At 35.9% G+C, this 20996-nt stretch overlaps 1 long non-coding RNA gene and 1 pseudogene across 1 annotated transcript; one reads left to right on the top strand and one right to left on the bottom strand.

Moving 5' to 3' along the window:
• LOC112786467 (plasmodesmata-located protein 1-like) lies at window positions 1-2779 on the top strand (annotated as a pseudogene).
• An 8742-nt stretch (window positions 2780-11521) lies between these two features.
• LOC112783973 (uncharacterized) lies at window positions 11522-12793 on the bottom strand. The gene is made up of 2 exons (XR_003193667.2): window positions 12480-12793; window positions 11522-11794 (listed from the first exon to the last, which is right to left on the bottom strand). It is a non-coding gene; the product is annotated as an uncharacterized lncRNA (long non-coding RNA).
• Window positions 12794-20996: the final 8203 nt, after the last annotated feature.

Here is a 20996-nt window from a genome sequence, read left to right as displayed (position 1 = left end):
ATGACAACGAAGCGGGGCTGCGGGGCGAGGCTACGGGGCTGGGGGCTAGGGTTTCTTTTTTTTATTAAGTGAAAAATGGCGCCATTTGGGAGGGGTTTTTCCAAACCGGAAATCCTTTAAAAAATCGGCCAGTTCTGACGATTCATCACTTAACCGTCGGTTCGACTAGTTCTATAACCAATTTTTTACCAGACGGTTTATGAGTTATCCCGGTTGAACTGATATGTCCGGTTTGATTTTTAGAACTATAGATTGAAAAGTCAGGCGGTCATACCCAAGTGTTGATCAATCTTCTTTAATTTTTCTTTGTCTTCTTATCAATCAAAACCACTCTTAACTTTAAATTAGGGTTAAGTACGATTTTGGTCCCTAAGATATAGGCCGAAATTTTTTTTTGTTCCCAACCTTTTCTTGCATACAAAGTTATTCCTAAGGTTTAACTTAGTTTTAAAATCGTCATTTTTACCAAAATTTTAAATTTTATTCTCAAATTACCTTTAACTAAAAAAATTTACTAAATGAAAAAGGAAAAAAAAAAACAGACGAAGAAATAACGTGGAAGGGAAGAAGAACTGGGGGGGGGGAAGAAGAAGAAGAAGAAGAAGGGGAAAGGAAAGGGAAGAAGAAGGGGCAGCTCCCACTCCGGCGTGGTCTTCTCCCTCGGTTGCTCTCTCCCGAACTTGCTGTCTTCATCGTCCTTCTTCTTGCTAAACTCAACGGCGATGGTTTGGCAACAGCGTTAGAAGTTCGGCGATGGCTCTCTCCCGAACTCGCTGTCTTCATCATCCTTCTTGGTGAACTTAACAGCGGTTGTTTGGCAATGACGTTAGAATCTCGGTGATAGTGCAGCGGCCCCCTTCTCCTTCTTCGATCTGTTCTCCCTCTCTGCCCTTTCTCGCTCACACTCTCTCATCTCCCTCATGGTGCTTGATGGCGACTACTCCACGCCGCTGCTTAGGGTTCCAATTCTGCTTCTATTTCTGATTTACATTGTTAATCATATTGATTATGATTTTGTTAATCTATTGTTTTGAATTCTGATTCTATTAATCCATTGTTAATCACATTGTTTCCAATTCTGATTCTGTTTTTGATTTTGTTAATCCATTATTCTTCTACTTCTGTTTCTTCTGCTTCTGTTTTTGATGCTTCAGATTTTGTTTATGTTTGTGTTGTTATTTCTTTTTTCAATTATGCTTCTGCTTCTTTTTTCAATTCTGTTTTTGCTTCTGATGTTGCTTCTGTTTTCTACTTCCTGTTGATGCTATGAATTGGAAATATTTTTCCATTCATGCTTGTTGATTTATTAATTATGTTGTTCTTTGAAATGCAAATTCTGTTGTTCATTCTGCTTCATTTCTGCTTGTTGATTTAAAACTTCCATTGTTGTTTGCTGTTTCCTTCTTTGTGGGTTTCGTTTTGAAACTTTCATTGTTGGAGAGTAGTTCCAATGGAGATTGCCACTGAACTGGTTGCTAGAGATATTGAGGTTGAGGTTGAAATTTGTTGTTCGTCTTTATTTTCTTTATGATTCTTTGAAAAAGAGAGAAAGAAAGAAGGGAGGGGGAGTGGGAGAGAAGCCGAGAAGCAGAGTAGGATCGAGAGGGACAGGTGAGTGAGATGGTGATAGGGTGAAGTGAGGGTATAATTGTCCGAATGATGATTTTAAAACCAAGTTGGACCTTAGGGACGATTTTGTATGCAAAAAAAAGTTGGGGACGAAAAAAAATTTTTGGCCTATACCTTAGAAACCAAAATCGTACTTAACCCTTTAAATTAACATGCTTTATAATGGAAAGAGATAAATTATACCCTCCCTTTAAATTAAGCTATTTTGGATGGAGCTATATCTAAGGGCATCAAATAAGCCCAAAAAAAGAGATAAATTGAAATGGATTTAGACACTTTTTCTCTATTCATACCATTTAAACCTCACTAGTAAAAACAATTCCTTTAGACACCAATATATTCTTAATTTTGTTGGAAAAACAACCATTGTATTCATAAAAATTTTGTAAACGCTGACAAAAGTACCCATCAAATAAAGAAAGTAATGTTATACTCATGAAAGATGGGTTTCGTGTGACAAAAGTACCCAAACACTAATTTTTTGTTGACATTCTAATAAAATTTTCAAATTATCCCACTCTTTATCTTTAACCTCAACTCCACTACCATATCTCTTCAATTCCAAACGTTTATCTTCTTTCTCTCGCTTCCAATTCTCCTCCTCTTCTTATTTCAAATTCCGACACAAATTAAACCTCCTCTTCAAACACCACAACCTTAATCTACAAAGGTTGCACCAATCAAAAGCTTCAAGACCCATCTGGCACCGCCTCTTAGAACCTAAAACTCTCTTGAACGCACTTGTCATACAGTCCTCGCAGAAGAACTTCGCTGCCAGCCGTCGTCGGAGCCTACCAATGCAGAGACGGCCTAACAAACTCCGACCGCTATGACTGTGAGAGCAAGATCCCAAACATGCTCGGAAAAACTCTGCGACGGTGATGTGCCAGCGGCGAGGATCCAGCTAAGTGGGTGTTACCTGAGGTACGAGGTTGTCAGATTTAAAGAGGTGCCGAAGACGCAGCTTCTTTACAACGTTTGCAGTTCAAAGGAAATGAAGAACGATGGTGATGTTGGGTTTGAAGAGAAGAGAGACTCGGCATTTGAGATGGTAGAGGATGGTGTGAAGGGTAATCATGGTAATTTGTTCTATACTGGGAGTTATCAGATGGCTGTGAAAGTTTGGAATTTAAAGAAGAAGAGATGGTAAGGTTTGGGTAATTTGAAAACTTTATTAAAAGATCAACAAAAAATTAGGGTTTGGATACTTTTGTTATATGGAATTCATCTTTCATAGATATGACGTTTGTTTTCTTATTTGATTGGTACTTTTGTCAGTATTTACAAAATTCATAAATACAAATGATTATTTTTCCTAAGTTTTTCTATTAAATTTAGAAGCTTTTGCATAATTTATTTTTTACAATATATAAATTAGGAAATAGATATTGTCATTCATATCTTAATAATACTATTTCATTTTTTTATGAATTTATATAAATATATAATATAAAAAATTCACAGTGATATAATCAAAAATAAAAATGACATTGTTAGTTTCTATCAATTATTTTTTATAAATAAACACATTATACAAATAATATAATAATACAAATAAAACAGTTTAGTTAATATGTATCTTAAAGACTGTTGAGTTAAGAAATTAATTAATAGAATTGATGATGACAAACATTTTATTAGTGGGCTAATCACCCAATTAGTTTTGATTATTCTTGATAAGTGATGCAGGCTAAAAACAAGTGTTACAGCATCCCAACATCAAACAAAAGATTTATGCTAATGGGATGAATGGTAAGTAAAAATAAAGACAAGTCCAAGTCATTCATCTCAAGCAAAATTTCTTCAAAGAAGCAAGGCAAGGCACCAACGGGTTGTTTAATGGAAAACCAATCCAAGCCCGTATCCATCCCACAAAGCTTCTCTTGTAAGATTGAAGTCTTCTCTCTTTCAAAGTGCAACGTTCATCTCTCTATGACCAAGTCAAATCAGCTTCAGAAAAGTAAGAAAAAGAAAGAGAGAAAGAGCTTCTTCACCAAGATAGTCACCAAAGAAGCAAGAAAGAGAAACTAAGCTTGAAAGGCAGAAGTCATCTCAACAAATCCAAACCAAATCAAGCTTAGGTTATAGGTAAATCTTTTCCTCATACATGCAACTTGGTTACATCTCTTCTTCCCAACTCTCTGCTCTATCCGAAATGGGATACAAGGGAAAGAGGATTTCTGTTCTTCCCTGCTGTGTATCTACGGTCTTAAACAAGACTTGGGAACCAAGTTGGTTTTCAAGGGCTCAGATCAAGTTGACCTTTGGAAGATTTCTATGGTTGCTGTTTCATGGATTTCGGTCAAGATGAGGAAGTCAGAAGGAAAGTTTCTTCTCTAAGGATTAAGGTGAAAAAGTGAATCTGTGAGTTGGTGAAGCTCAAGGCTCAAGGTGTTGACCTTGGAAGAAGAACTCAGCAACATGCAAGGAGATAAAAGAAGCTTGCTGTTCATTCAGAAGGTAAGGAGAGAAAACCAGAGTGTGTAAACAGTGTTATGTTTAGAAGTTCCTCTACTTGGATAATGCTTTCTTTCAAAGAAGCATTCGGCCAATACTGAAGAACTGCATCTGAGGTTTGCGAATCTGGTTTTGCACATAGGAAAGAGGCTGTTGATGAAGTCAATCTCCTTCATGTTTTACAGATTGTAATTTACTTTTCAATGTTTATCTTTCTGTAATTTCTTGAGAGAAAAGGCATATTGAGAGAACTCAAGTAAAAGCCATGAGTGAAAAAAGGCTGAGTGATACACTTGAGAGAAAAGCCTAGAGTTATTTTCTGATTTCTTTAGGTATGTTTATGTCTTGTATCTCGTACCTGTGAGATATCCCTTTCTTAGTTGGGTTAGCACTAAGAGGATTAGTTAGGTATTAGCATAGCCAATGTCAAGTTAGGTTAGAACTTGAGTGTGAAAGGATTGGGTTAATCCTGTAAAATTGGTGTATGTAATACTGTTAACTATAGTGAAATTCTTCCATAGTTGTGGAGGAGACTGGATGTAGGTTGCATAGCACAAGGCAACCGAACCAGGATACATGCTGGTGTTAGCTTTTCTCTTCTCTGCTGAGTTCTGTTTTCTGATCTTCATGAGACAAAAATAAATTGTCTCATAAATTTCCGCTGCAAAGTTCAAACAGAACCTGAATTGAAAGTTTGTTTAAAAGGGTAATAACAGCAACTAAAAGGAAGGCATAGATTCAACCCCCCTTCTCTAAGCCTACCACAACCTTCAAAGACCCATAACAAATTTATTATTCGTAAAAGATTTTAAATTTTTGTATTCAATAAATATAAAATAAATATATTAAAAATTTAAATTTTTTGTATTTTTAATAAAAATCTAAGGGTCATGCTACATATCCATGTAATTTTGTATCCAAGTCCATCCAAGTTGACCCAACACGGCAACACCAAAAAAATCTAATACTATTAAATGAAACATGTAATACACGTGCCCAACACACAAAACGACTGTTCTTGTCCAACGCTTCTTCTCTTCTTCTTCTCTTCTCTTCTCTTCTCTTCTTCTTCTTCTTCTCACGCTCGTTTATGCACGAAGTGTCTTCTTCTTCTTCGCCTTCTTCTTCGCGTTCCTCTTCCTCCTCATTCTCCTCCTTCTTTTTCGCATTCCTTCTTCTTCACGTGTTTTCTCTTTATCGTCATTCTTTTGTTGTTGTCGCTGCTGTATTTTTTGTCTTTTCCTTCTTCTCTCTGGTGAAAAGCAGTAGAAGGTGAAGAGGAAGAGTTTTGAATTGTGCAGAACAGAAATAAACCGAACACGTCATTATGGTGAAACAATTGTATAGTACTGAGTGAACGAAACATAATATATTATATAAAATCAAATTCAAACAGTTTTCGCATAATGAACTGAACCACGTACTCATGGTGAAACAATTGTATAGTATTGAGTGAACGAAACACAATACATTATATAAAATCAAATTCAAACAGTTTTTCTGCATAATGAACCGAACACAGTACTCATGGTGAAACAATTGTATAGTACTGAGTGAACAAAATATAATCAATTATATAAATTCAAATTCAAACAGCTTTCTGCATAATGAACCGAAAACATAAAGATCCAATGGCGAACAACTTGGGCACAACCACAGTTGCCTACACCCTCACTGAAGGCCAGTCAAACAACCGGCCACCTTTCTTCAACGGGAAGAACTACTCCTATTGGAAAGAAAGGATAAGGATCTTCATCCAATCCATTGACTACAACATATGAAAGATCGTCGTGAACGGTCCAAAGATCCCAACAAAAACAAGTGCTGACGGAGTGGTGACTCCAAAAGAAGAAGTTGAATGGAATGAAGATGATAAGAAGAAGATAGAGCTGAATGCTAAAGCAATCAACCTTCTTCACTGTGCTATCAGCTTTGAAGAGTACCGGAAGGTGTCTAGATGCAAGACAGCCAAAAAAATCTGGGAAAAACTCCAGGTTACACACGAAGGCACCAAACAAGTAAAAGAAACGAGGATTGATATGCTGCGAAAAGAGTACGAGATGTTTAGCATGAAGGATGGAGAAAGCATTGATGAAGCGTTTGAGAGATTCTCAATCATAATCAACAACCTTGATGCTATGGGTACAAACTATGCAGAACAAACCTTAGTGAGAAAACTCCTTAGAAGCCTCACAAAAGAGTGAAAAAACACGGCCACTGTCCTAACCGAGAGTAACAACATAAGTCCCATAACCTATGATGAGCTGAGAGGAAAACTCCTTGCCTATGAAGCCACACACACAAACACAGACTCAAAGAAAAAGAGAATAGCCCTCAAGTCACAAATAGAACCAAAAGAGAGTGAGTCTAGTGATGGTATTTCAGATGACGAACTTTTGTTTTTTGCTAGGAGATTTAGAAGAATGATGAAGAGCAAGGGCAAATACAAGGGTTCAAGTTCAAAGGAGCACAAAATAGACTTGAGCAAGGTGACGTGTCATCATTGCAAGGAGGCTGGACACTTCAAGTCAAACTGTCCAAAGCTCAAAAAGGAGGACAAAGGAAAGAAGGAAAGGAAGAGAGTACTCATGGCAGCTTGGGAGGATCTTGAGAATGACTCAAATGAAGAAGAAGAATCTGAAGGAGATGACAAAGACTGCTTCATGGCTGGAAACAACAATTTTGATGAGGTAAACTATTATGATTTGACCATTGAGGACTTGCATGCTATTATTGATGATCTCACTTTAAACACATCAAAACTGCTTGATAAATACAATGAATGCAGATCTGAAAGAGATGTGTTAAGAGCTGAAAATAAATTTTTAAAAGAAAAAGTAAAGGAAACTGAATGTGCTTTGGATATTATTGAAGAAAACAGATTTCTAAAATCTGAACTTGAAAAATTAAAAGGAAAGCACATTGTGGATCCTTCCCATGAGTTAATTGCTGAAAATGAAAGATTAAATGATATGATCAAAAGGCTGAATGGTGACTTAGCAAAATTTGCTCAAGGTTCTAGCAACTTGGATAAATTACTTGCAAGTCAAAGGCCATTGTTTGAAAAATATGGTTTAGGCTACATAGCCAAGGAAGATGTAGTTTCTAACACTTCCTCTATAAAATTTGTGGCCTCTTCATCAAATACCAAACCCATACCAAACAAATCAGGTATCGGATATGTTTCAACATGTGAAGAAAAATCTGATGAAGAATACACAAATGAAGCTGAGCCTTCACCAAGAACTGGTCCGAATTCAAACCGGCCAGGTTTGGGTTACATTTCGAAAAATGAGGCTGCTTTCAAGAAACCATTTTTTTACAACAAAACTTCATTTTCGAAAGGTAAAAATGTTCAAAAAAATTCTGGTGAAAATGCTTTTGCAAAGAGGAATAACTTTAATAAAAATCAGTTTGTCAAAAGAAATGCATCTCCTCCAAAAACCAGAAAATTTCAAAACTTTAATCATTTCAAGCAATATAACTCACATCAGTTTCAGCAACACACACCAGAAAATCATTGTGTTAATTGCAAGAAATTTGGTCACTCATATGCACAATGCTTCATTGAAAAGAGAGTTGTAGAAAACAATGTCTACAATGTTGTTTGTGATTTCAATGCACTTGGGCAACCAAGATGGATTAACTTCAAAGGATCCAAATTAATTTGGATACCTAAGGCTACTTGAAACTCATCATGCATATTTGCTTAGCATCCAAGAACAAAAAGGACATGTGGTACATGGATAGTAGATATTCAAGGCACATGACTGGAAGGTCAACCTACTTCATCAAACTAAATAAGTATGATGGAGGTTTTGTGACCTTTGGAGATGATGGTAAAGGTAAAATTATTGCTGTTGGAAAAGTAGGTAATGAGCAATCTACTTTCATTAATGATGTACTTTTGGTATGTGGTTTAAAGCACAATCTTTTGAGTATAAGTCAGCTGTGTGATTTAGGATATTTAGTTGTTTTCAAAAGGCTTGAATGTTGTGTTGTTAATGAAAAGACAAATGAAGTGATGTTTGTTGCCAAGAATTTCAATAATATGTATGGACTTACTCTTGATGAACTAAAGGATCAAAATGTAGCTTGTCTTCACTCTAAAGAATCTGAAAAGTGGTTATGGCATAAGAGATTGGGCCATGCAAGTATGTTTCAAATAAACAAACTTGTAAAGAAAGAATTAGTAAGAGGTCTTTCTTTGATAAAGTTTGACAAAGACATCACTTGTGATGCTTGCCAAATGGGAAAACAAACAAAAAGTTCTTTTAAACCAAAGGAAGACATCTCTACTAAAAGACCACTTGAGTTGCTACACATTGATTTATTTGGTCCAACAAGAACTCAAAGCCTAGGTGGTAAACATTATGGTTTAGTAATTGTGGATGACTATACTAGGTTTGGTTGGGTTTTATTTCTTGCACACAAAAATGAAGCCTTTTCGGCCTTTGAACCTTTTTGCAAGAAAATTCAAAATGAAAAGGATTTGAAAATCTCTTCTATAAGAAGTGATCATGGAACTGAATTTGAAAATAATTTGTTTGAATCCTTTTGTGAGGAATTTAGAATATCTCACAACTTCTCTTGTCCAAGAACACCACAACAAAATGGCGTTGTGGAAAGAAGAAATAGAAGCATACAAGAGATGACAAGAGCTATGCTTTGTGAGAGTAATGTTCCAAAATTCCTTTGGGCTGAAGCGGTTAACACAGCTTGCCACATTTTAAATAGAACAATCATAAGGAAATTTTTGAAGAAAACCCCTTATGAACTTTGGAAAGGCTACCCACCAAACTTAGATTACTTGCACATCTTTGGATGCAAATGTTTTGTTTTAAATAACAAAGAAAATTTGGGAAAATTTGATCCAAAGGCTTATGAGTGTTTGTTTGTAGGATATTCCACAACTAGTAAAGCATATAGAGTTTATCATCAAGATGCTAGAATTATTGAAGAGTCCATACATGTTACATTTTGTGATACTAACTTGGTACAAGGCATTTTGGAAGATTGTGATGTAGGAAATCAAGCTCAAAAGGAAGATGAAACTGCTCAAAATCAGAAAAAAGAAAATTCTAGACAAGCTGAACCAGAAACTGCAAATGCTGAAAATTCAAGAGACAATTTCATTTTGTCTCATGAATCTGAAGGAAATTCTGCAGCCAGCAGCGCCCAGAATCCCTTGGTGAATGAATCTGCCTCCAAGTCCACCAGACCTCGTGAATGGAGATTCTTGAAGAATTATCCTGAGGAATTTGTCATTGGGGACGTCTCTCATGGAGTGCAAACAAGGTCTTCCACTAGAAAGGCAAATGAAGGATCAAACATTGCCCTTCTTTCACAAATAGAGCCTCAAAACGTCAAGGAAGCACTCAGTGACCCCTCTTGGGTTAAAGCTAAGGAGGATGAGCTTCTTGAGTTTGAAAAGAACCAAGTATGGACTTTGGTTCCAAGACCAAGTGGAAAGAAAGTGACCGGCACCAAGTGGATATTTCGGAACAAGTTGGGAGAAGATGGTAGCATTGCAAGAAACAAGGCAAGGCTAGTGGCTCAAGGATATGATCAAGAAGAAGGAATAGACTTTGATGAATCCTTTGCCCCTGTTGCACGAATGGAAGCTATAAGACTTCTCTTAGCTTATGCTGCATATTGTGGTTTTAAATTATATCAAATAGATGTGAAATGTGCATTTTTGAATGGAGTGATAGATAGAGAAGTGTATGTGGAGCAGCCTCCTGGTTTTGAAAATAAAGAGCATTTTGATCATGTTTTCAAATTGTCTAAAGCTCTCTATGGTTTAAGACAAGCTCCTAGAGCTTGGTATGAGAGACTTAGTTCTTTTCTTTTAAAAAATGGCTTTCAAAGAGGCACCACTGACACAACTCTATTCATCAAGAACTCTAATGATTCTTTTATTCTAGTCCAAATATATGTTGATGACATTATTTTTGGATCAGCAAATGAATCCCTTTGTTCTGAATTTGGAAAACTCATGACAAGTGATTTTGACATGAGTATGATGGGTGAACTTAATTTCTTCCTTGGGCTGCAAATTAAACAAACTGAAAGAGGTATTTTCATTCATCAAGAGAAGTATGCCAAGGAATTAGTTAAGAAATTTGGTATGGAAAATGCCAAACCCATGGGAAGTCCCATGCATCCTAATTCTAAATTAGATAAGGGAGAAACTGAGAAAGATGTTGATGAGACTAGGTATAGAGGAATGATTGGTTCCCTTATGTACTTAACTTCCTCTAGGCCCGATATTGTGCAAAGTGTTGGATTGTGTTCTAGGTTTCAATCCAAACCAAAAGAGTCACATCTTTCTGCAGTCAAGAGGATCATTAGATATGTTCATGGCACATCCAATTTTGGTCTTTGGTATCCTAAGATTGATGATTTTTCTGTAGTTGGTTATTGTGATGCAGATTTTGCGGGTGATAGAGTTGATAGAAGGAGCACTTCTGGTTTATGTTGCTTTCTTGAGAAGTCCTTAAACATTTGGTCAAGCAAGAAGCAACCAACAGTGGCCTTATCCACTGCAGAGGCTGAGTATATAGCTGCTTCTTCTTGTTGTTCTCAGCTTTTATGGTTAAAAACACAGCTTGCTGATTACAAATTGAATGCTGAAAATATTCCCTTAATGTGTGATAATATGAGTGCCATTAATATTTCTAAAAATCCAGTTTTGCACTCTAGGACTAAGCATATTGAAGTGAAATTTCACTCAATAAGAGAACATGTCCAAAAAGGGGGATATTAGTATTCAATTTGTTAAATCGGAGGAGCAATTAGCAGATATTTTTACAAAACCATTAGCTGAGGATAGATTCTGCATGCTTAGGACTTGTCTAAGAATTTTGAATTATGATTCTTTATTTGAAAAGTGCTGATGTATTTGCTGGAGCTTTTTGTCTCATAAACAGGCATGAGACAATTCTGGGCAGGTGATAAACGTTTCCCTCAAGTCAGCATGTTCTGGGCTTGTTTCAAATGAACCTCAATCTGGGCCAACCTCAATATGCAGATCAAGAGTGGTCCAAATGTGTTTCATTAAATTCATACCACTTCAAGGCCCAAATATGAATGTTACAATCTTGTTTGTTATTTTTGATGACTTGTGTGTTTCAGTTTTCAAGAAGGTTTTTACTAAATGTTTTGTGGCCCAAAAGGTTTTCAAGTGGATTTAATTTTGGCCCAAAAAGTGTTTCAGGTTAATTTTGTTGTTTTTCAATTTTTAAAATTAATTTCCTATTTTAATTTTAAATCAAATAAAACCATAGTTGTCAGAACCAAACCGGTGATCGAACCGGTCAGGTTACTGGGTCACTGGGTTACTGGTTCAACCGGTGGGTCACTGGTTGAACCGGTTAACCCGGTCCCACATAAGTAAAACGTATAAAATAGCTAAAAACTTAAAAATTAACAGTTAAAAAACATATCTCCAATAACATTTTAATAAACATTAAGTCTCAAATCCTAAAAATAAACATAATGTGAATGTGGTAACATGGCCGAGGATTCATGAAGAAGAAGATGGGTCCAACACTTCAAGCCTGCCGCTGTGGTCCCATAGAACATGCTGACATGAGCATTCATAGCCACAGAAACTATTTCATCAGCAACTCAGCAAACAATGAGCTGAATCTTAATAGATATGGCTCCCTACAAGTTGTTCCTTCTGGACATACTATCAAGTCACCTGTTTTCCACACACCAAATCACAATCTTGTTTTCTATCCCTTGTGAGTCTAACAATCCTAATTGGAGCTATGAACTTTGACACCTTACTCAAGCTATATGTGACTGCAATCAAAGGCTTAGCCAAACAAGTGCTTAAAAAAACAGGATCAAGGAGTGTCCTATGTGTGCAAACATATATAACACTAATCTCCAAGAATAATCCACAACAACAATCCACTAACTACTAAGAATAATATACAACATCAACCAACATATATAACACTATAACAGATAACAATAACAATCTAACAACAATGGATAATCAAACAGAAAAACATGTGGAAGTATTCATGTTCTCATCTGCCAACATACAGAATCAATCTACAATAATCAATTAATTCTGACTATCAGTACTAAATCAAACAGAAAAACATGTGAAAGTAATGCCAACATACAAAAATCAAACAGAAAAACATGTGGAAGTATTGAAAACATACAAAAATCAAACAGAAATCAAAGTATCAAACATATGTGAACAACCAATTTGGGTAAATTCTAACAGAAATCAAACAGAAACCAGCATACATAATCAATCTACAATAATCAATTAATTCTAAGTTTCTAACTATCAGTATTCAGTAGTAGTTCGGTAATAAATTATTGAAAATTAACTTCAAAAAATGAAAAAAATTAAAACTACATACCTGGACGGCTGGACGGCTGGACCCTGGAGGGATAGAGGGACGAGCAGAGCAGAGAAGAGGGAGACAGGAGGTGGCGACTCACGACTGACGACCTGGAGGCAGTAGGCGACGAGAAGGCGACTGCTTCTTCGCGGTGGTGAGTGGCGCACGAACTCTGGCTGAAGCTGCTGGCTGCTGAGTCTCCGCGCCGGCGACGAACTGAAGCAGAGTAGCAGACTCTCTATCTCTCAGCTGTCAGCTCTCATGGCCAAAGTAACCGTTTGGGAAGGGAAAGGGGGAAACAGGGGATAGATGCAGTGAATGAGGGTATGAGACGGATGGAGGCTAGGGTTAGTTTCAGCAGCAGCTCATTTTATTTTTATTAGGAAACGACGTCGTTTCCAGCGAAAAGGAAAAAAAAAAAAAGGTTCAAACCGGCCCGGGTTAAATGAAACCCGCCGGTTCTCCGGTTCTTACCAAACCCGGCCGGTTCAATCCGGGTCATTCCGGTTTGATTCCTTGTCCGGTTATATGTCTCGCCCGAACCGGTTATAGCACCGGTTTCCGGTCCGACCGGCCGGGTCGGTCCGGTTCTGACAACATTGAATAAAACCTTTCTTGTATGAGGTCATGTCTTTTCAAGTCTTTTCAAATGGTGATGCAGTTGCATGGTTTTAGAAATTTGCTTTTGGGTACGGTTACCAACACTCCCTCTCTTCCCTCCATAACTCCTTCTTTATCCCTTCGGTTTTTACCACTACCCACATTACTCTCTTTCTTCTTAAATAAAAAACCACCAAATGAGGAAGAAAACCATAGCACACAAGCCTCCTAGAGAAAAGGTGTATAAACTTCCATCCAAACCCTCCACTCGCTCCCAAGACCGAGCCTTCACACCTTCACTGTCTCCTCCTACCTCTCCTCCACGCACGATTCCCATGGCGCGAACCAAGACCACTCCAAGGCACCCTGCTCCTGCCAAGCCGACGCCACCACCTAAGACGACGCCCTCCAAACCAAGCTCTTCGAAACCTGGCTCATCCAAGGGGAAGCGTCCTGCTGTTGAAGAACCTGTTCCTGAGACAACAAAACCTAAGTCAAGGTCTGTCCCTGTTCGATCACAAAGAGGTAACCCTCATCGCCCTCTCAAATCTGTTAGAGAACCAGACATTGATCCTTTTGCTCACAAATCACACTACATGACATCTCACTCAGAGTTTAACCCCCATCGTTTCAAATCTGCCATGAACCACGATTTTTATGAGGGAGTTATTCAGTATCGTACTCTATGTCCATCTTTTCTGGCTGATTTACCTGATTTGAAAAAGAAAGGTTTTTCTTTTGTTGAAAATTTGGAATTTTTAGACTGGAATCATCTTTTCAAAATAAAAAAACCTGTATATCCTCAGTTGGTCAAAGAATTTTATGCAAACATGACTTACCATGAAGGAAGTGTGCATTCGTATGTTAAGGGCAGAGACATTATCTTGAATAATGAAACTATCAGTGACTCCTTGAAGTACACTGATGTTGGGCCGTGTGCTTATACTTCTGTAAAGTGGGATGATGGGGTTGGTATCTCTTACCAAGATGCTTTGGCTCACATTTGTGAACATGTTTCCTTAATTGATGGCATCACACCCACTCACAAAGCCCTAGGATATGAACGTGCTCAGTTGCACCGAATTGTTAATCACATCTTGATTCCTCAAAGTGGTTCATATCAAAGGGTCTCTTACACGGACACACTTGTTTTGTATGCCCTAATCACTAAAACAGAAATCTCTTTTGCCTACTTGATGACTAGATACATGGTTGATTCTGTTCGAAGTATAAAAGATAAACACTACCTTATGGCATGTTTTTAACTTGCATATTTGAGAATTTTAGTGTTGACCTGTCAAATGAGGATTATGAAAACAGACATTCATACCTAAAAGGTTGTGGTTCAGTGAAACAGCAAAAATGACCAACTAGATCTGAGAGAGTGGTTCTAGATGATGATGATGAAGAGTTCATTCCTGATGACTCTCCTCCTCCTTCCACCAAGGGTACTTCCATCTCAACTGGGAAGAAATTTGCTTTGCTGAATGTGGTCAAGGATGTCGCTCAAGAGTTTGTTTCCCAATCAAATCACTTGATTGCCATGAGCAAGGAACAAAGGAAACTAGCTAGCAAGCATGAGAACTTTCTGAAGAAATCAAGGGATAGGGTGGCTGTGCTTATGACCTTCATTGATAACCTTCACAATGATGAAGACATTTCCACTGATGTTGAAGAGGAAGCTGCTTCGGAGGGAAATGGTTCTGATGCCTAGGATTTGTCTCATAAAAACTGCTGCTGCTCTTTTTTTTTTTTTGTCTCATGAATTCTGTTTATTTTGCTACTATATGCCTAGTTATTATGTTGGATGACTGTAATACCTATTAATACCTTTGTTGGCTTAGTTGGAACTTTGGACTGTGGGCTGACCGTTTCTTGCAGGACTCTTAATGTTGTTTTTGTGGATCTTGCTCATTATCCACCCTTGATGACAAAAGGGGGAGTAATAGCAATGCAATAGCAATAGTGTTTTGTTTTAGTTTTTTGGGTGTTTTTGGGTATGATTTCACTTGCTGATGATATTAGCTTGATGTTGGGCTAATTATGTGGTGTTGCTTATATGTTATCCCCTAGACAAGATAAAAGTGCATAGTTCTTTATTGTGCTTTCTTTAAGTACAATGTGAAACATGAATAAAGAAGAAAGCATAAATCCAGGGGGAGCTAATCTTGAAAAAGAAAGGGGGAGCAACACTAAAGCAAGAAACATCAAAGGGAAAGTTTTCTAACTTTATCAAAATTTTAATTCCTTTGATCATTGCTTGATTATGTTTGTCATCAAGGGGGAGATTGTTGAGTTAAGAAATTAATTAATAGAATTGATGATGACAAACATTTGATTAGTGGGCTAATCACCCAATTAGTTTTGATTATTCTTGATAAGTGATGCAGGCTAAAAACAAGTGTTACAGCAGCCCAACATCAAACAAAAGATTTATGCTAATGGGCTGAATGGTAAGTGAAAATAAAGACAAGTCCAAGTCATTCATCTCAAGCAAAATTTCTTCAAACAAGCAAGGCAAGACACCAACGGGTTGTTTAATGGAAAACCAATCCAAGCCCGTATCCATCCCACAAAGCTTCTCTTGTAAGATTGAAGTCTTCTCTCTTTCAAAGTGCAACGTTCATCTCTCTATGACCAAGTCAAATCAGCTTCAGAAAAGTAAGAAAGAGAAAGAGAGAAAGAGCTTCTTCACCAAGATAGTCACCAAAGAAGCAAGAAAGAGAAACTAAGCTTGAAAGGCAGAAGTCATCTCAACAAATCCAAACCAAATCAAGCTTAGGTTATAGGTAAATCTTTTCCTCATACATGCAACTTGGTTACATCTCTTCTTTCCAACTCTCTGCTCTATCCGAAATGAGATACAAGGGAAAGAGGATTTTTGTTCTTCCCTGCTGTGTATCTACGGTCTTAAACAAGACTTGGGGACTAAGTTGGTTTTCAAGGGCTCATATCAAGTTGACCTTTGTAAGATTTCTATGGTTGTTGTTTCATGGATTTCGGTCAAGATGAGGAAGTCAGAAGGAAAGTTTCTTCTCTAAGGATTAAGGTGAAAAAGTGAATCTGTGAGTTGGTGAAGCTCAAGGCTCAAGGTGTTGACCTTGGAAGAAGAACCTAGCAACATGCAAAGAGATAAAAGAAGCTTGCTGTTCATTCAGAAGGTAAGGAGAGAAAACCAGAGTGTGTAAACAGTGTTATGTTTAGAAGTTCCTCTACTTAGATAATGCTTTCTTTCAAAGAAGCATTCGGCCAATACTGAAGAACTGCATCTGAGGTTTGCAAATCTGGTTTTGCACATAGCAAAGAGGCTGCTGATGAAGTCAATATCCTTCATGTTTTACAGATTGTAATTTACTTTTCAATGTTTATCTTTCTGTAATTTCTTGAGAGAAAAGGCATATTGAGAGAACTCAAGTAAAAGCCATGAGTGGAAAAAGGCTGAGTGATACACTTGAGAGAAAAGCCTAAAGTTATTTTCTGATTTCTTTAGGTATGTTTATGTCTTGTATCTCGTACCTGTGAGGTATCCCTTTCTTAGTTGGGTTAGCACTAAGAGGATTAGTTAGGTATTAGCATAGCCAATGTCAAGTTAGGTTAGAACTTGAGTGTGAAAGGATTGGGTTAATCCTGTAAAATTGGTGTATGTAATACTGTTAACTATAGTGAAATTCTTCCATAGTTGTGGAGGAGACTGGATGTAGGTTGCATAGCATAAGGCAACCGAACCAGGATACATGCTGGTGTTAGCTTTTCTCTTCTCTGCTGAGTTCTATTTTCTGATCTTCATGAGACAAAAATAAATTGTCTCATAAATTTCCGCTGCAAAGTTCAAACAGAACCTGAATTGAAAGTTTGTTTAAAAGGGTAATAACAGCAACTAAAAGGAAGGCATAGATTCAACCCCGCTTCTCTAAGCCTACCACAACCTTCAAAGACCCATAATAAATTTATTATTCGTGAAAGATTTTAAATTTTTGTATTCAATAAATATAAAATAAATATATTAAAAATTTAAATTTTTTGTATTTTTAATAAAAATCTAAGGGTCATGCTACATATCCATGTAATTTTGTATCCAAGTCCATCCAAGTTGACCCAACACGGTAACACCAAAAAAATCTAATACTATTAAATGAAACATGTAATACACGTGCCCAACACACAAAACGACTGTTCTTGTCCAACGCTTCTTCTCTTCTTCTTCTCTTCTCTTCTCTTCTTCTTCTTCTTCTCACGCTCGTTTATGCACGAAGTGTCTTCTTCTTCTTCGCCTTCTTCTTCGCGTTCCTCTTTCTCCTCATTCTCCTCCTTCTTTTTCGCGTTCCTTCTTCTTCACGTGTTTTCTCTTTATCGTCATTCTTTTGTTGTTGTCGCTGCTGTATTTTTTGTCTTTTCCTCCTTCTCTCTGGTGAAAAGCAGTAGAAGGTGAAGAGGAAGAGTTTTGAATTGTGCAGAACAGAAATAAACCGAACACGTCATTATGGTGAAACAATTATATAGTACTGAGTGAACGAAACATAATATATTATATAAAATCAAATTCAAACAGTTTTCGCATAATGAACTGAACCACGTACTCATGGTGAAACAATTGTATAGTATTGAGTGAACGAAACACAATACATTATATAAAATCAAATTCAAACAATTTTTCTGCATAATGAACCGAATACAGTACTCATGGTGAAACAATTGTATAGTACTGAGTGAACAAAACATAATCAATTATATAAATTCAAATTCAAACAGCTTTCTGCATAATGAACCAAAAACGTCATTATGGAGCAACAATTCTATAGTACTGAGTGAACAAAACATAATCCATTATATAAAATCAAATTCATACAGCTTTCTACATGATGAACCGTACATACTCACGGTGAAACAATTGTGTAGTACTCAGTGAACGAAACATAATCTATTATACAAAATCAAATTCAAAATACCTCTGTCTACAATTTAGATATTATCAATTCAATTCAATTCAATTCAGATTCAGAACACCTCTGTCTATTCAATTCAAATAAAATTAGCAATTGCATTCCATTGGATTCGATTCAAAATTGAATAATCCAAATCGTTCTCATTCAACTTATTTGAAGTTTATTCATTCATTGTTTCAATTCAAAAGTCCATATCGAAGAAGAAAACAAAGAAAAAGAAGAACGACGAAGCTTATTACGTTGAAGTCAATCCAGATCTATAACGAAGAACACGAGTAGAGAAGAAGAACAACAAGAAAGAAAACGCGAGTAGAGGAGAACGACGAAGCCTATAACGCGAAGCCTATAAAAAAGAAAATGCAAGCAGAGAAGAAAGGTTTACATTGAGTAAAAGCCATAGAAGGTTTACGTTATATGTGGCGCGTGAATCACAAACGATTTGAAGATTGAAGAGGCACGTATAGCAAAAAAATCTTGGATAACATCCATATATTTTTTATATGGACGTGGAGCATTATTAAAAATTTTTTAATTTATAATGTTAACCTATACGTTTAGAGTACATGATAGATGATCTTAACAAGTGTATTAAAATTTGCGCAACATAAATTCTCTCAAATTTTAGTTACAGCTAGAAAAATAGGACTAAAATTTTGAAATTGACATTTCCTTCATTCTATTGATTGGCATGCCATACCCATACACCACATTTAGCTTAGTGCATTGTAACATTTTCCAAATGAAGTTTATTGATGATAACACAAGTAACAACAGCGACAACCGTCCATTTTAAAAATAAAGAAGTTTTTGCAAAAATAAATGGCCACAAATTAAATCAAGACAGCTAGACCTTATCCACTTTTTTCTTAGATAAAATTGAGTCCTCACCTACCTATTTCCCTCAACTTAAGCAGCCCCGCTTTCTGCAAACCACCTAAATTATTTCATTTAAATATTTTATTTAAATGATCAAAACAAAAAATATCAAGATTTTTTTAGTTTGTGAAAATCCTTTTCATCAATAAGCACTTTTTAATCGTTCATTTTTTTAAAATTTTATTTCCTTATTAATAGTTTTCTAATTAATAAATTGATATAACTATTTTATTTTTCTTAATCATACCACTTATTAATTCATATTAAATAATTAAATATTAAAATAATCAACCTACTATAACAAAATAATCAACCTACTATAATATAATCAAACATATTTTTATATAATAATTAGTTGATAACTAATTTTCTGTGTATACTGTATACTAAACAATGGAGTGTTTGAGTAGTGTACATCAAATCTTAAGCTGAAATATCGCAACTGTCGTGATATGTATCAAATAAAAAATAAGGATAAACAAATTTTTTTATGAACTAAGTCTAGTTAAATTAAATAATATAATTTAGAATAATATTAATTATAACGAATTTTTATTATATTATATTAATTTAATTAAATTTAGTTAATAAAAAATTTAGATGTATAGTATTATTTAAAAAATAAATAAATAATTAAATAGTTTTAGTTTTTATTTTTTTAAAAAAAAAAAAACAAGGTAGTTATTTGACATATATCTCTAAAGTCAATGTTTGTTCTTCCCTTAAACTTTCCACTCTACCACCCACAGTGGTGGTTGCAAAAAGATTCCTCTCTTATTTTACTCCAACAAGACTCGTTCAAATTCACAAGATAGTATCAATAATTCACAATCCCCTTTGTCCTTCTCCTCCATCAAATAAAGCTGCCGACAAAGTTGTTAATCATCACCATCCTCAATAAGAAAAAATGAAGAATAAGGGTTTCTCTCTGGCACTGGTCTTCATGATCATCTTCCTTTGCAGTTCTTCTTCTTATGGAAACTACTGTGAAGGTGGTGATGATTGCCTTATTGGAGCCGATTTGGAGTCAGAATTCTCGATGAGTTCTCATGCTGCAAGAATGCTCTACGATGTGAGTCAGTCAACGACCGGAAAAACCAGCAACAGAAACGGTCCTTCTGTTGATTGTCCTCGGAAACAAGGTTACCGTACCTGCTTGCCTTCCAGAAATGGTCGTGGATCTAACCAAAATTGTGGTGACTACACAAGGGTTTGTTAATTTATTTAATTAGCAAGGTGTAATTTATGATTTGTGATGATGATCAAGATCAATTAAAGTTAAATTTCGTTTCTTGATGTGAAGGTGTATGCGTATGTTTGGATTTTGTAATAATAATGTGATGAAGTATGTGAAGAAGTATTTATGATTTGATTTGATACTTCGTTTTGCTGCATAGTCAGTCGGTGTAATTATTGTTGAGGAATAAATTCCATGTGAGATGGAAAAGTTTATAGTAGATGGTGGGACGACAAATTCATTCCTGCTTTGTACCTGGGGGAACACAACATTCCTGATAAGTACTAATCCCAGTATTACTCAAGTATTTGCAATTCTGTTTTCATTCAATTCAAATTACTGCTTTTCCTAGAATTTTAGGGCATGTTGGTGAATTTGGTTTAAGAATTTAGAGGGTATATTTTTCTTTTTTATCCTCTAACTCCATTGATTAAGGACTAATTTCTTGCCGATCTAAACTCCATTTAAGAGTCTATTATTGACCAATAAATATTGCTCGACCGGACCGACCATATTTAACCCATATAATTTTGACAAATTGCAGTAGCCTACTCCGTTTTTTAGTAGGTGACCACAAGACAAGGCAGATAAACTGCTTTGGCACTATAAACAAATAGAGATGTATTTTCTTAATTTTTTTTAATTAAATGTGTAAACTATAAAGTGTAATCTCTAATTTTTTTTAATTTTTTTTATTTCTCGTATTTCTTCTTAGTTCCATTTATAGAATATATGGTGAGAGAAAAATTAAAAGGATCGAACTCCGAAAAAAATACCCAAGTTTGTCTCTGTCAATTTTCACCAAAGATCACCTAACTTCTAACAAAAAAAATAAATGATAAAACGATATAATCCTTAACTTTATAAGACGTATCGATC

The sequence above is a fragment of the Arachis hypogaea genome, chromosome 20 (genome assembly GCF_003086295.3).
Source record: "Arachis hypogaea cultivar Tifrunner chromosome 20, arahy.Tifrunner.gnm2.J5K5, whole genome shotgun sequence".
NCBI lineage: Eukaryota > Viridiplantae > Streptophyta > Magnoliopsida > Fabales > Fabaceae > Arachis > Arachis hypogaea.
This window is presented reverse-complemented; position numbering and strand designations above follow the sequence as displayed.